The sequence below is a fragment of the Dermacentor andersoni genome, chromosome 1 (genome assembly GCF_023375885.2).
Source record: "Dermacentor andersoni chromosome 1, qqDerAnde1_hic_scaffold, whole genome shotgun sequence".
NCBI classification, from domain to species: Eukaryota; Metazoa; Arthropoda; class Arachnida; order Ixodida; family Ixodidae; genus Dermacentor; species Dermacentor andersoni.
Genome location: NC_092814.1, coordinates 115766355 through 115780649, shown reverse-complemented (window position 1 = coordinate 115780649; position 14295 = coordinate 115766355). Strand labels below are relative to the sequence as shown.

The 14295-nt window shown below is 45.8% G+C and overlaps 1 protein-coding gene across 2 annotated transcripts in view; it reads left to right on the top strand.

Moving 5' to 3' along the window:
* LOC126543887 (diacylglycerol O-acyltransferase 1-like) overlaps nt 1-14295 on the top strand; it is a 103890-nt gene that overhangs the window by 901 nt on the left and 88694 nt on the right. The gene's annotated exons all lie outside the window — the stretch shown is intronic.

The window sequence follows — 14295 nt, the reverse complement described above, 5'->3', positions numbered from 1 at the left end:
AGAAATTCTTTTCGGGTAGTGGGGGGGGGGGGGGGGTGAAGGCAGGCACGCACTTGACCAGGTACGATAAAGGTGAGGGGATAGGGGGGTTAGGCAGCCTCCATACTAACTCAAAAATTTCGAGGTGGGCCACGTAACTTGGCTGCCAGACAGCGCGAACGAACGCTGCAGAAATATCAGTTGACTGAGACCAAGTGCCCTAAATTATCATAGTTCATATATGAGTTATACTTATGTAGTTATAGATTCTTGCTTTGTATTTTTACATATTCTGCGTTTTCAAGAACCGTTACTGTGACCTCCCACCCTTTTCTCAAGTTAGTTCACTCGATGAACTTCAATGATAGTATATATAAAAAATGTCATATCGATGAAGCATGCTTCAAGCTAAACGGTTGAAGCATGCTTCAAGGAGTGCGTTCGGAAATTTCTTGCTGCCTGCCAGGACAGTACTCGGCCTGCATTGTCCTCGCATTTAGCATCTCATTCGTTAGGGCGACGGAAAATTAACATGCACATATTATTTTCGTTGATGAAACTGTGTCACTTTTTCAACTTGTCACCCACTAACGCTCTTTATACCTTACTTCTAAGCACAACAATATATGCCACTGCATAGGCCTTTCAGCAAGCGTTCATCGTGCTAAACGATTAGTGCGAGACGTTGTTCTGTCGAGAAGCGTTGCATTGCTCATGAATAGTGAACAGGGGCCAGTCATTTTGATGTACAACACTCCCAAGGTTATCTGAACCAGCCACCCATGGATATGCTGAACTCCCTCGCAGCCTAAGCTTGCGTCCACGAATCGTGAGGAACGTTGTGCACATATCGACCCTCTAAATGTGCCTCCCTGAACCAGCTTGCGAAACCAAGAAGGGAGGAAACCGAATAAGCTTTATTGCGATGGCATCTACACAGACACTTCAAGCGCATTTCTGCCGTTGGCATTGGCGTCGCCGTCACCGTGAGGTTCCGTATGAAGTCCAAGGGCGATAACACCGTCGCCGTGCGCCCCACGCTGTGTGTGCGAGTGAAAGCGTGCGAGGGGAGCCGACGATCGCGGCGCGATCTCGCCCGCACGAAAGGGACGAAAGCGGAGAGGAAGCGCGCCGTCTTCCGTTGCGCGCGAGGGACCCAACGTTGCGAGGGGGGGCGGTGCTCTACTTTCGCTGCAACTGTGCATGTGGCGGCTGCGGGCGGTCGCACGCCCGTATCTTGAGAGCGATCTGCGTTGGGGGCATTCTAGGTGCGTCGGCGACTCGTAGCTTTGTGCGTGCTGTGTGTTCTCGGCGCTCACTTTGTGTTGAAGCGATAGACAGCACGCATATCACTTCACTCGCTGCTGCTGCCGCGTTCCCTCACGCCAGCGTTATGACAGCGAGTGTCCGCGGTCATCGACTGTGATTCGTTCGTGTTTGTTGTGTGCGCTGATACCATGCTTGTTAATTTAGTTAGCAAGCGAATGTTTATAAGCTGACACCGCCGATCAAATTCTATCGACCCTTTCACTGTTTATAAACATAGGTCCTGGACGGTTTTCGGTTTTGCATATATTGACGTAGCCCGCTAAATTTAGCGAGCATGAAAGAAATTGGTTGCGATATTGACTAGCAACAGTACGTTAAAATCTAAGCCCACAGATTTTCAACACTTTTCCTCTGTACATAAGGACAATTTTACAAGTGAATATTGCCATAATTACGCGAAAATTTTTATGTATTTGTCTTGAGGCGTAATGCGCATGTATTTTATCTGAAAACTCAAAGATAGGCTACCCGCCGTGGTTGCTCAGTGGCTATGGTGTTAGGCTGCTGAGCACGAGGTCGCGGGATCGAATCCCGGCCACGGCGGCCGCATTTCGATGGGGGCGAAATGCGAAAACACCCGTGTACTTAGATTTAGGTGCACGTTAAAGAACCCCAGGTGGTCGAAATTTCCGGAGTCCCCCACTACGGCGTGCCTCATAATCAGAAAGTGGTTTTGGCACGTAAAACCCCATAATTTAATTTAATTTTTTTTTTCAAAGATAGGCTTTCCGTCAGTAAAACAACTTAAAAACGCGCTTTGTGTTCCGGCGCAGTAGTCTGATAAGGCCCGTGACCGGAAGCTTCTTGGGGGCGGACTCTCGCTGCAGTTATCACACGAGTGAAACCGTCTATTATTAGTTCGTATGGCTGTCTGCTAATTTGCTATGGGAATTGATGCTTCGTCTTTCCTGCGAAACTAAGATTTTATTTTTTCTCGGGAGATTCGAAAGCATTACTCATAACGACTGTATGACACTTTCGAACACTCTCCTAATAAATTTTGTGGAAAAGCTGCATTTGATCCACACGCATTTAAGTTGTTATACTGATTTGCCATAGTGATCTCTTCATTTTTTTCCGAGTTTAATCTTGGTGGTATTTGTATAGTTATGCCAGGGCAGCGGACTAAATTTTGTGCCACTCGTAAGTGCACTCATAATGCTCCGAAGTACTTGCAAACGTAATTTGTTGCAAAGGCCGCAATTAATTCACGCGGTTTTACTTAGATTACGCATTACCCATAATGTGCCCCTTATTTTTAAGGGGCCTTTTTTAGTTCACCGAGGATACCGGGGAAACCAACTGTAAACCTCGTATAACGCATGAATAAAGACAGGGGGTAAGGGGGATTGTAATTATGTGCACAGATTTTACTTAGGCTGGAAAAATTAAGGTTTCTCAACACATTAAAGTTAGCACCCCCCACTCCCCCTAAATCCGCGGAACTTTAACTCGGTATCATATACAGTTCCTTTAGGACTCGGGGAAACATTGCGGATAATGGCAGTATGACAGATGCTATGGAACGCTTGAATAAATAATCTTCTACAAAAGCTGTAATTAGCCTACACAGGTGAAACATTCATCGTACGTAACCGACCAACTTGGTTACTACTCACCGAAATATAAACAGCGTGACTCCCAAAGTTCAATTGACTGACTGCCAACTACTCCCAACTCCGCCACGTGACTCCCAACTACACGCCACGTATAACGCATGAAAGTTGCAAGAAAACGAACATTCAGTAATTATTATCAAGACACTTCAAGCTTTTGCGACAAGGTTATACATAGCATGGCGCCCATTGTTGAAATTGCTGCCATTTTTGGTCCACCCAGAGCAGCGGGAAACTTTGTAGGCATTTCATATAACGCCTTAAAACAGGCCGAAAACGAAGGCTTAGAAATTTTAATTTAGTTCGCTAGTTGACCTACACACTTCAATGTTTACCAGCATATCGCCACTAACAGTTTACACATTTTCTCAAAATATAAGCATCGCCAGTAACTTAGCCTCTTTTTTCCCCAAAACCTGAGAACAAGCAGATAACGTTTTTCAGGGCTTCTAATCGTATTAACAGCTTCGCTGTAAAAGAAAAAGAACAATACGAGAGCGCTCTTTTCGCTAGGCGGCTCATGTTGTAGTGAGCCTTATAGCGCGTGAGAAGACAAGGACGCAAGGAAGACGTGACTTCAGAGTTAGACTTCAGACTTGAGAGTTAGCGCCTGTGTGTGTCACGTCTTCCTTTCGTCCTTGTATTTTCACGCGCTATAAGCCTCACGATGTCTTACCAACAAGCCCAAATCACTGCATCACGTTGTAGATCCTAGCAAACAATGCTTCGAACACGATATGGTTATGTTTGTGGGCTAATGGCTGCAACTGTAATCTATATCAGACTAGAGAGAGAGAGAAACAAAGAGCGAAAGGTAGGGAGGCTAACCAAGGACGTGCCCGGTTGTATACCCTACAATTGGGGAGCGGAAAAGGAAAGAATAGATAAGGAGAGAGAAGAAAAATAATAGTGTCGATAAATCACAGTCAGTCGCAGAGGAATCTCCGCTGTCACAACTGTTGGTACAATCCAGTACCGTTCATGAAGTGCAAAAGGGCTTTTGTGGCCTTTTGCATGCAAGAATGCATAGGCCATGGTCCAATGATCATTTCTTCCGAGAGCGCTGCATTATTTAACAGGTTGAGTTTAGCTAGTAGAATGCGTCGTTCAGTGTGAAAAGATGGGCAGTGACGCAGAAGGTGCTGTAGAGTCTCATCGCACCCGCACAAATTGCACGCCGGACTGTTGGCCATCCGTATTAGGAATGAATAGGGATGGCCCAACTACATGGCGACACAGTAAAGTTGTTTCGAGACGAGAGAGCCTAGGTTTTCCGTTCTTGAGAACGGACAACCTAGACTCCAGAGAACCAAGAGCAGCATCCGGTCTTGAGAATGACATAGGAACCCGCTGATGTTTTTGATGAGCCGAACGCGCAGCTTCATCTGCGCTGTCGTTGCCGACAATTCCGCAGTGACTCGGCAACCATTGAAATACAATGTCGTGTCCTTTCTCGAGCGCGTGATGATGAACGTGCCTTATTTCGTACGCTAGCTGCTTGTGTAACACATGACGTAGGGCAAACTGCAGTGTTTGTAGGGCTGCTTTGGAATCGCAGAAAATGGCTCAACGATTTGGTGGCTGCTGGAGCACCTAATTGAGGCACCTTGAAGAATCGCAAGTTCTGCGGCTGTAACGTGGTATTGTGCTAGTATTTAAATTGCAAAGAGACAGCGTCCGATGGAACAACTACTGCTCCGGTAGAGCTGATGGAATAGGTAGAACCGTCCGTGGAAATCTGTATGCTGTCAAAATAAGTCTCGTTGAGGAGAAGCAGAGACAACTGCTTCAGGGCTAGCGGTGACAAGTTTGCCTTCTTAGCAATTCCAGGAACTGAGAGGCACATGTGAATTTGCCGAAGACACCAGAATACCGATGTTGGGCGTTTCGCAGGCTTTAATTTAGATGGCATCGAGTTATGGTGTATCGTCGCAATACAACAGAATGTAGCCTGTGGTCTTCGCACTGGAAAACCGGCTAAATGGTGGGATGGTAGCCGTGAAAGGTGTTGAATGTACGCTCTTAGCGCTGTAAGAGTCGTAGCTACAATCATATAACCACTATGTTCTTCGGTACCGACCAACTTAGGCGTTGTTTGATGTGCTACGGCATAAAGTATAGCCTTCAGATCTTCCTTAGTGTCAGTGTAAGAACGCGTTTATGCGCCAGAATCATTCTAATCGTAAGCGTGCCATGTCAATTTTCTTTTCATTAAGACCTGTCCACACGCCTGCTTTGCGACATGCTGACGAGCAAAGTAATCGTACTGCATGACCGCGGGATTGCCGGTGCCATAAGATATCTGTTTTGTGCGCATATTAATGCTTAAGATTATCGTGAAGACAACAAGGAAATGAAGACACCCAGTTTTTTTTCCTTCTGCGTTTTCGCCGAAGTGTTCCAAACAAAAAGGGATACAGCGTAGAAGGAAGGGAGTCACTAGAAAAAGCTCCCGTGAAGCTAAAGCACCCTATTTCGGGCACAGGGCACACACGTCTTGGTTGCGACAGCAGATCGTTGTCAGTGTACGCTTCCTGCAGTGCGCGGCACTGAGATGGCTTTGAACTCGGAAGCAGCAATAAACAAAAAATGTTCGCCTTCATCAATGTCCATGTGAGCATCAACGCGTCTGACTAACGTCGCAATGAGATGCTATTTACAGATAGACGGGACGCTTGATATTCGTTTATTATGAGAATCAATTTGTCGCCGGCGATAGGCTTGTTATATAATATACAGCATGGCCATGTTGCTTAAGAAGTTCACATTTGGAACGCTGTTCATCCTTCACGAAGGACGTGGAAAATTTCCCATTTTTTATTTCCTCAATATTTGGCGCGTGCGACATCCTGATTAGAAAAAAGAAATATATGAAAAAAAACATCACTATGCTCATGATCATGACGAACCTTTATTGGACAAATGAGGGCTCGAATGCTCATGTATGTGATAGGGCTGTTTGGATAGGCGACGAAATCGCAATCATACAATAAATACATTTGACATAAAATATAAGTATCGTGTTGGCCATATCTTCTTGAATCCTTTTACATTAATTGGTGAAAATACGTCTGTGTAATGCACCGTGGATGTCGTGTTTGTATAAGCGTGCAGTAAGCGCTGGATCTTTATTGTGTGTAATCTGGAAGATGTCCTCAATCGCGTCGTGACCGGCTCTCTCTCTCCCCTTAGGTATAAGGCCGAAATTTTTATTCCCGGTTCGACCAGTGAGGCAAGTTTTTCTAGTCTTTCATTCATTTCTTGTAGCCCAGTGATGGATAACACTTGCGTAAAACGTCCGTAAACGTTGTGAACATCTCGACAGTGAAAGCTAGCCAGTAATATTAGCAATGATTGGGAAGCAGTGTGAGTTGCAAGCGCGTAATTAGTCTTTCTTAGGATTCGCAACATCTCTTAAACCGCAGAAGGCTCGCTCTTCAAGCCATGACGTCGCGTGCAAAGGAACAGAGACCATGCGTTTCAATGGAGGACGAGACCCTTTTTACGAATGCATGGCTTTCATTCTTCAGAAATGTTTACATAGATTCGACAGTTGTCATAATTCTACAGAACGAAAGTTAAAAAAAAATACCGGTTAAAAAAAGGATGTAATGGCAGAGTACTTGTAAATGGCCATGGTTTCTTCACTTGAAAAGCGCCGTCACGCGGTGCCAAGAATGGCGCGTGCACGTTGGGGAAGCCACGCTACTTCGATGTTGCCCTCTACATTGGCGGTGAACCAGGTGCTTTCACCGTTGTCTTTAATATGGCCGTCCCAGTCCCATTACGATTGCCTGGAGTCCCTGCATCGGAAAGGCCTTAGGTAAACTCTTGAGGCACTATTACGTAAAACTATTCCAAATTGTTTCTAACAAATTTGTGCAATCAGCCCACCACGATTGGACAAAAAAATTTTGGGCCAGCCCCACTTCGCCGGTCTGTCAAGCAACGCCACGAAAACCGCGAAAACTCCCCACTTGACATGATGTGTACAAACTGATTGTGCATGATTAGAACGAATAAAAGAAAATGCGCATATATTATGAGAATTTTCTACTAATGCGTAAACATTATGCGTTACTTCGCTTTTGTTTACTTGCTTTTCCTAGTTTCTGCATGTCTACCTATCACTTTTACGATGCCAAAAAAAATGAAATGTGTGTACTGAGCGGTGTGGAGATGAGTTGGCAGGAAGCTGCACGGCCCCTTCAAAGCGATCGTATCGACTGAGCCGGAACGCCTTCACAACCTGCTTCAGCACAGCTGTTTTGACCTTTTCTTTATTTTCTCTTTTTTTTGTTATGACCTTGATGAGGCGACGGCGATGTCACCAGTTTTCTTTTTATTTAACGCAACCAATCATTTATTATTCTTATTATACCATCATCACATGTACCAATCAGTTATTTTTATACTCAGCAGCCCCACAGCAGGCTTCTCTGCACAGCCACCCCTAATGCGGAAAACTAAATTTCAAGGCGACCTGACGAGAACGGTTTTCTATCTGGTCAACCTTATCTTTTCTTCTTTAAATTGTTCCTCATCCCTTATAAAGCTACGAATCATCTTCATTTTCACCATATAACCATTAAATATCTTGACTTCGCAAATTACGCATGTTTGTGCAGGTACAAGGCATTACACTTCTCGCGTGACAGACAGATTTTGCTGGGGTACTCGTGAAAGAATGCTTACGCATTCATATCTTTCAATCAATCATATCTTTCCGATTCCGATTCAATCATATCTTTCCGATTCTGCGCCTTTCTCTCTATTAGCTTTCCGCGATTGGTCAAAATGTTTTGGGGCTGCTCCCACTTCGCCTGTCTATCACGCGGCTGCAAGAAGTGGGAAAAAAGTGCGCCACTTTTTGGTCGTATCACCATGTTAGGGAGGGGTAAGACTAGATACGAGCGGGAAATCTTAGAAGCCTTTCACATTGGAAATGAGAAAGAAAATTGTGTCAGTGATACGTCTTTGTGTTTAACCAACAAGAAACGTGCTTACCTATCGGGTAGGTAAAAGGCGATTAAACACTGACATGGATGCGCGGGTCTTGGGTGAAGTAGAAGTTGCGCATGCGTCGGCTGTTTTCGTGCGGCAATGTACTTTTCGAGGTGTTATCAACGTACATGTCTCGGGAGGAGTTGAAGATGCGCATGCGTTGGAGGTTATGCGCGGCAATGTGAATTCCAATAATGTAGAGCGTCCGTCCGCGTTAACGCCTTTTTCTTGTGTGCGCGTCCTTTGTGTTTCGCTGGTACACCCTTTTTCAAGTTCGTTATAAGGAGCCTACTACGTTATCCCTGGCACCATGTCAACGATGCGCTACCGGAAGATTGTGCCACAGTATGTTCTCGAACCCAATACTATTGCATTTACTGCATCGTTATTTCCATGTTTAGACACATATCACCTATAAGGAAAGTGCCGAAATAAACCAGTCCACACCGGAAACCCGCTGCGCGAGGTCAGATTGAGCAGTTTTGACAACTGCAAATGTATAGTTTCGCGACTACGCGAAAGGAAGTTTGCTGTTTTGTTTCCGACAGGGGTGTGTTATTTGTCAGCCGCGTCTATGCTTAAGTTCATCAGTAATTCGCGTCGCTCTTCCGTCGTCGCAGAAATTTAGTGCTTCTGAGTCTTACGAATCGTAGTGGAGGTCTCGGTGTGGTGTGCGACATGCTGGAGGAGCAGAAAAATAAAACCGAAATGTCCGAAGTTTCTGCCTATCGGCATGGTAATTTATTCTGTGAAATATAGCAAGGTACGCTCTTTCAGAGACGGCTATTCGATACTCACTGCTGATACGAGACAACAACAATAATTAAAGGAAAGCGAAAAGCATAAATGCAAAAACGGTCATGTACCGGACATTGGGTGCAAGAAATTAACCCAGGTGATCAAAATTAATGCGAAGTCCATGAAGCTGTGTTTAGAAAAAAATTGCCTGTGGTTTAGCTCTGGTTAACCCTAGTTGAATTGCGAAAGCAAGAGCCGCAGTCAAAAACAAGAGTCACTCCGGGACGTGGCACTTCCTCTAGCCGCATCTTCGTTACGACGCTTCTCGAGGCGTGCGGCGCGTTCTTCTGGCGTCTCTTGAGCGCATGCGCTCTTCCTCGCTTCGTTCTGTCGTTGTTTCGTCTCTTTCGCGCTCCCCATAACGACGAAATACACTGAGGCGAAGCGCGCATATATATATATATATATATATATATATTGTTACACACAAGGTGTTTAATTCAGAACCAGATGAATCTGGTTGATAGGCGCTGTTGTTGAAGAGCGATATATATATATATATATATATATATATATATATATATATATACATACCCCGCGAGGTGACAGCTCCTCTCCCACTACCCCAGCGGAGCACATCTGGTGGAGAGAGCGGCGTCGACGGCGGCGCCATCTGTTGGAGCGCGGCTGCGGCGTTGGTAGGCAACGGTGGCTCAAGGTCGTTCGTCGGCCATGGCAATGGCATACGGCATACGGCTGACTGCATACGGCATACAGCGCGACGAGCCGAAATGGCTCGCTGGCTGGCGTAGTAAAGCTTTCGCTTTAATAATATTCTTGGGTTTTACGTGCCAAAAATACGATCTGATTATAAGGCACGCCGGAGTGGTGGACTCTGTAACAATTTTGACCACATGGGTCCTTTAACGCCCTCCTAAATTTAAGTGAACGAGCACTTTTTTTTTGCATTTCGCCTTCATCGAAACGTGGCCACTGTGGCCAGGATCGAACCGGCGACCTCGTGCTGAGCAGCGCAACGCCTTAGCTACTGGGCTAACAGCGGGCATGGAAGCTGCCTTTTGATGCAGTGAAAATTTCGTGGTTATGTGACCTTGGAAGTAGCCCTGCCTTTTATCGAGTGTTTCGACCACGGTTGTTTCGCGAGCTCCACGGACTTGCAGCATGTCATCTCGTATTATTTCATCACGTGTAAATTTGAATATTCACGCTTCGTAGATCAAGCACGCACAATGAACTGTTCACCTTCTGTACAGCGTTTTGCAGCCTAGTATTAAGTGCTTGCCCGGCTAATCAGCCAGACTCGCCCCCTCCTTTCTGGCTTTCTGACAAGATCCGCGTTCGTGAAGCAACTCCGAAGAGAGAGAGAGAGAGAGAGAGAGGAGGAAAAGGAAGGAAAAGAAGTGCGATTTGTTTCATCCTGGATAAGATGTCAACCTGTTCTCTTCCTTTCGACGCCGCACGCTACTCCGTAGCTTTAATTAGATCAGAACATATCGATTTGATAATTTTAGAAATATATTGTACAAGATAATGAGACGAATGTTGCAAACATAAATCACGGTCTTTTACACTGCTAAATATGTGATACAGACCCTAACAGGCTTTGGGTGAAGCTTCACATGCCCTGGATTTGAGGCCAATCTCATCAGGAGAAATGGTAACACAGGCCAGCGTTACCATCCGAAACACATCTTACAAAGAAAGGAAGAAACTGCATTTACGCCGCTTCTCTACACGAAGAAATCAACTACCAAAGCAAAGAATGATATCGATAACCTCATGAAAAGGACACGCGAAAGAAGCTTCGTGCGTCCTTTTTTAAATTTCTTATGTATTTTTTACGGTTTATGGTACCCTGCATCATTTTATGAGCAAATACCTGTTCTGGTACATCGAAGTATTGGTGTCCGCATTTAATCCCGGTAACTTGTGCTCGTGAATACGTTTCGCACTGCTCTATGATTAGAAAGAAGCTTCCGCACGTCAAAAACTCAAGGGTCCCTAAAGAAATCGTCTATTAAACTGCGCCGTAGCGCCATGAAGCGATTTAGCGCACCTTGTGCGGAAAACAAAAGACGCGTACGCAAGCGTCATTGCGTAAGGCGCGATCGAGTCTGCCGACATGAAATAGCGTCGGAGAAGGGCGACGGGGAGAGCCTCTTCCTACATCGAGTACCGATCATGTCTTTTCACCGACTGGTCCCTCGCGCCCACCTGACTGCCAGGGCGCGTTCGTTATTCGCGAAGGAGTCTCAATTATCCGCCGCTTCTTTTTCCTCAAACACGCCGTAGCCCTCCGTTTTCCTGCAGACTACATTTTGTTGTGGGTTGAGAAACGCGTGTGTTTTGGCCGGATCCTGCGAGATTTTTCCTCAATACTTGGCGACATTTGTTGTATGCCGCCGGCGGAAGGAAACTGCAGCTCTCTGTGGCCATGGCTTCGACCGTCCACTTTGCGGGACGGTAACTGACTGACCTGATCACCAAGACTGATTCGGGTCAGAAAAAACAGAGACGTGTAACCAGGGAAAGCGCTCCCACAATCTTGGCTTTGACAGGTATGCGAGCTCTAAATGCAGGTTGCCACCCCTTCGTACGTTCACAACAGTCGTTTGTCAATGAAGAAAAGCTTGACTTTCTTTCAACTGCAGTGCTGCACACTCATTGCTTTCACTTTTCATGGGGCACACCAGCAGTTTCAGGCGAGGCTTGAGAATCTATGTAATAGTCTCGAATGAATGGACTAATGAAAAAAAATAATTTAACCTTTATATTAGCAATGGTAGGAGACATCGCAATTACAAAATTGAAACCAGGCTGTACGCAAACATTCATTACTGCAACATTGGCCGGTTAAGTATAAGCTTGTCCCAACTGGTTGACTTTCAGGTGCCGGCCACACATGATAGCCATAGGCGTGATATCGATCGCCAAGTAAATTACTGACGGCACTCATTTGAGGGAATTTCATGAATACTGATCCTTGTAACACGAGTTGTGAGATAATATACACACTGAACATCCACGGCGATGCACTGCTGTTGCAGTTAACTAGTGAACCCCGGGTCGTTCCAGTTAACCAGTAAAATGATGTACAGTGAGCCGCACCAACTTGCCCAGCAACAAATTATTCTGTTCAGTTAACGTTTTGCCATCGGCCATACCATGCTGAATACGCCGGTTCTTGTCCAATTCCCGAAGCTAAGCAGCTTTGGGCGCGGTCAGTACTTGGGAGGGAGTTAACTTTTTCCCACACTGAAATTTTTCGTGGTGAGTGTTTTGGAGAAATAAATATTGCGTAGACCTCACGTACTGCGGGAATCTATGCGAAGCATTTCGCACGTACCTGGCTATTCAGCATTATTTAAGGCTCCGCAAAACGATGCCGGATGGACCAGCGTGTTCCTGCAAATTGAGTAGTTGTGTGTGTGTGTGTGTTTGTGTGTGTGTGTGTGTGTGTGTGTGTGTGTGTGCGTGCGTGCGTGCGTGCGTGCGTGCGTGCGTGCGTGCGTGCGTGCGTGCGTGCGTGGGTGTGTGTGGGGGTGGGTCGTGAGCGTACGTGTGTGTGGCGACAAAGCATCCCGACAACAACCACGTTGAAGATAATCGTATGACATCAATGGCTTGACTTCTACGTCAGCCGTTCAACTAGAGACATGGTCATTGTTGGGTTCTATATAGATAGTGTATGAGTGTAAGGGAGGTAAACATGGATCGTGACATCATCAGCGACTGCGTGTTATACTATCGTACGTACAAATGGCTATTTCATGTGGTGTACGTTAAGACGACGATGGCATTTGTACTTCGGCGAAGAAATGGTAAAACTTGAATAACTTGGCCATTATGAAGTCTGTACAACCTTGCACAATTCTTACGTAACGTAAGCAAGGAAAGCACTGGGCAAAGTGGGCCGGTCCCGGAGATAGTACAGTCTAACACGGCAGCTCAAAGCGTGAGTATTCACAAGGTAAGAAGGCCACAAAGTGGCCCAGGGTGCACTCACTAAGTGTTTCAAAGAGGTCGCTGTCTCTGGAAAGAGAGAAGCATGCGTGCGATCGTGACCTAGTCGTTAGAGCACTCGGCTGCTGCGCTTTTGACGGCAGAAGTTGGATTCCCACATCGGTCACACATTATTTAACTTTTCTTAAAGCGAAGTGACACAGGAACGCGCCTACCGCAAAGAACCAAGAATGAGGCAAAGAATGCCTCACATTCAAAAAAAAAAAAAAAGAAAAGAAAACTCTTCATGACGTTGCGACCAGGGTTCTGAATTGGGCTTGTTGGTATCATCCTGTCAAGGCAAGTTATAGCGCGCAAAGACACACTGGACACTATCGGTTCCTGAGGGTTTGAGTAGTTCCATTTGCGCAGAACATAACGGTGTCTCCATCATCAGGGCCCGTGTTCACAAAACGACTCTTACGTGAGAACATTTCCTCATTGGCCGGCATTCGGGCGTCGTCCTCTCATCATATTATCGGCTTCTTAACGACGGATCCGGCGCCTGTGGCCAACCGCAGCTAACTTACGCAAACAAACAAACAAACAAACAAACAAACAAACAAACAAACAAACAAACAAACAAACAAACAAACAAACAAACAAACAAACAAACAAACAAAGAAACAAACAAACAAACAAACAAACAAACAAACAAACAAACAAACAAACAAACAAACAAAGGTTATGGGGTTTAACGGCCCGAAACTGCACAGTCGGTGAAAAAGACGCTGTACCGTCAGGATTAATTTTTAGCACCAGGGACCTTTAACGTGTACCGAAATCGAAGTACCCACGAGCATTTTTGCATTTCACCCCCATCGAAACGTGGCCGCCGAGGCCGGCAGTCGAACCCGTGCACCTCGGGCGCGGCAGCGCAACGCCATAGCCACTGAGACGCCACCGCAGATTCACTTACGTAAGAATAGTTCTGTGAATACAGGCCCAGATGCGTTTGATCAAGAATCGATAGATAATGGAAAACAGTAAAACCTATCCAAGACGGCGCATGAGCAGTGGAATACATTATGATCACGAGAGAGAGATAGAGATGGAGAGAGAGAGAGAGAGAGAGAAAAGAGATACCAAAAGCAATGTGGTTAACCGGAAGATAGATATCCAATTCGCTACCCTGCACTGGGGAAGGGGTAAAGGGAGACAGGAAGATAAAGAAAATATGCAAACACGCAGAAAGAGAGAGAGAGATAGAAAAAGAAACCAACACACGCAAAGGAATGCGGGATTGTCACAAGCGTTAAAGCAGGTCGCTTGATCGGAGGAACTTCAGTAGCGCCGTCGTCGCCTTTTGGCGTGAAGACCGCATCTACCGGAACTATACAAGATCGTCTGCTCAGACGATCGAGGCGATCAGTTGTCGAGGCGTGCCAGTGCCGTCACGAGCGAATGATCACGAGAGTTCGGGTTAGGTAGTCAGTCAGTCGAGTTGTGCAAGAGCCAATTTATTTAGGCCAAGTGGTCACAAGGTACCAACATCACGAGAAGGAATCTTCCAAACGAATAAATGTTCAGTTGGAGAGCATATGGCAGGCACCTCCACGTCTTCATGCGTGATGCTGTATATCCCTAAATAAAAAGCGTACAATCA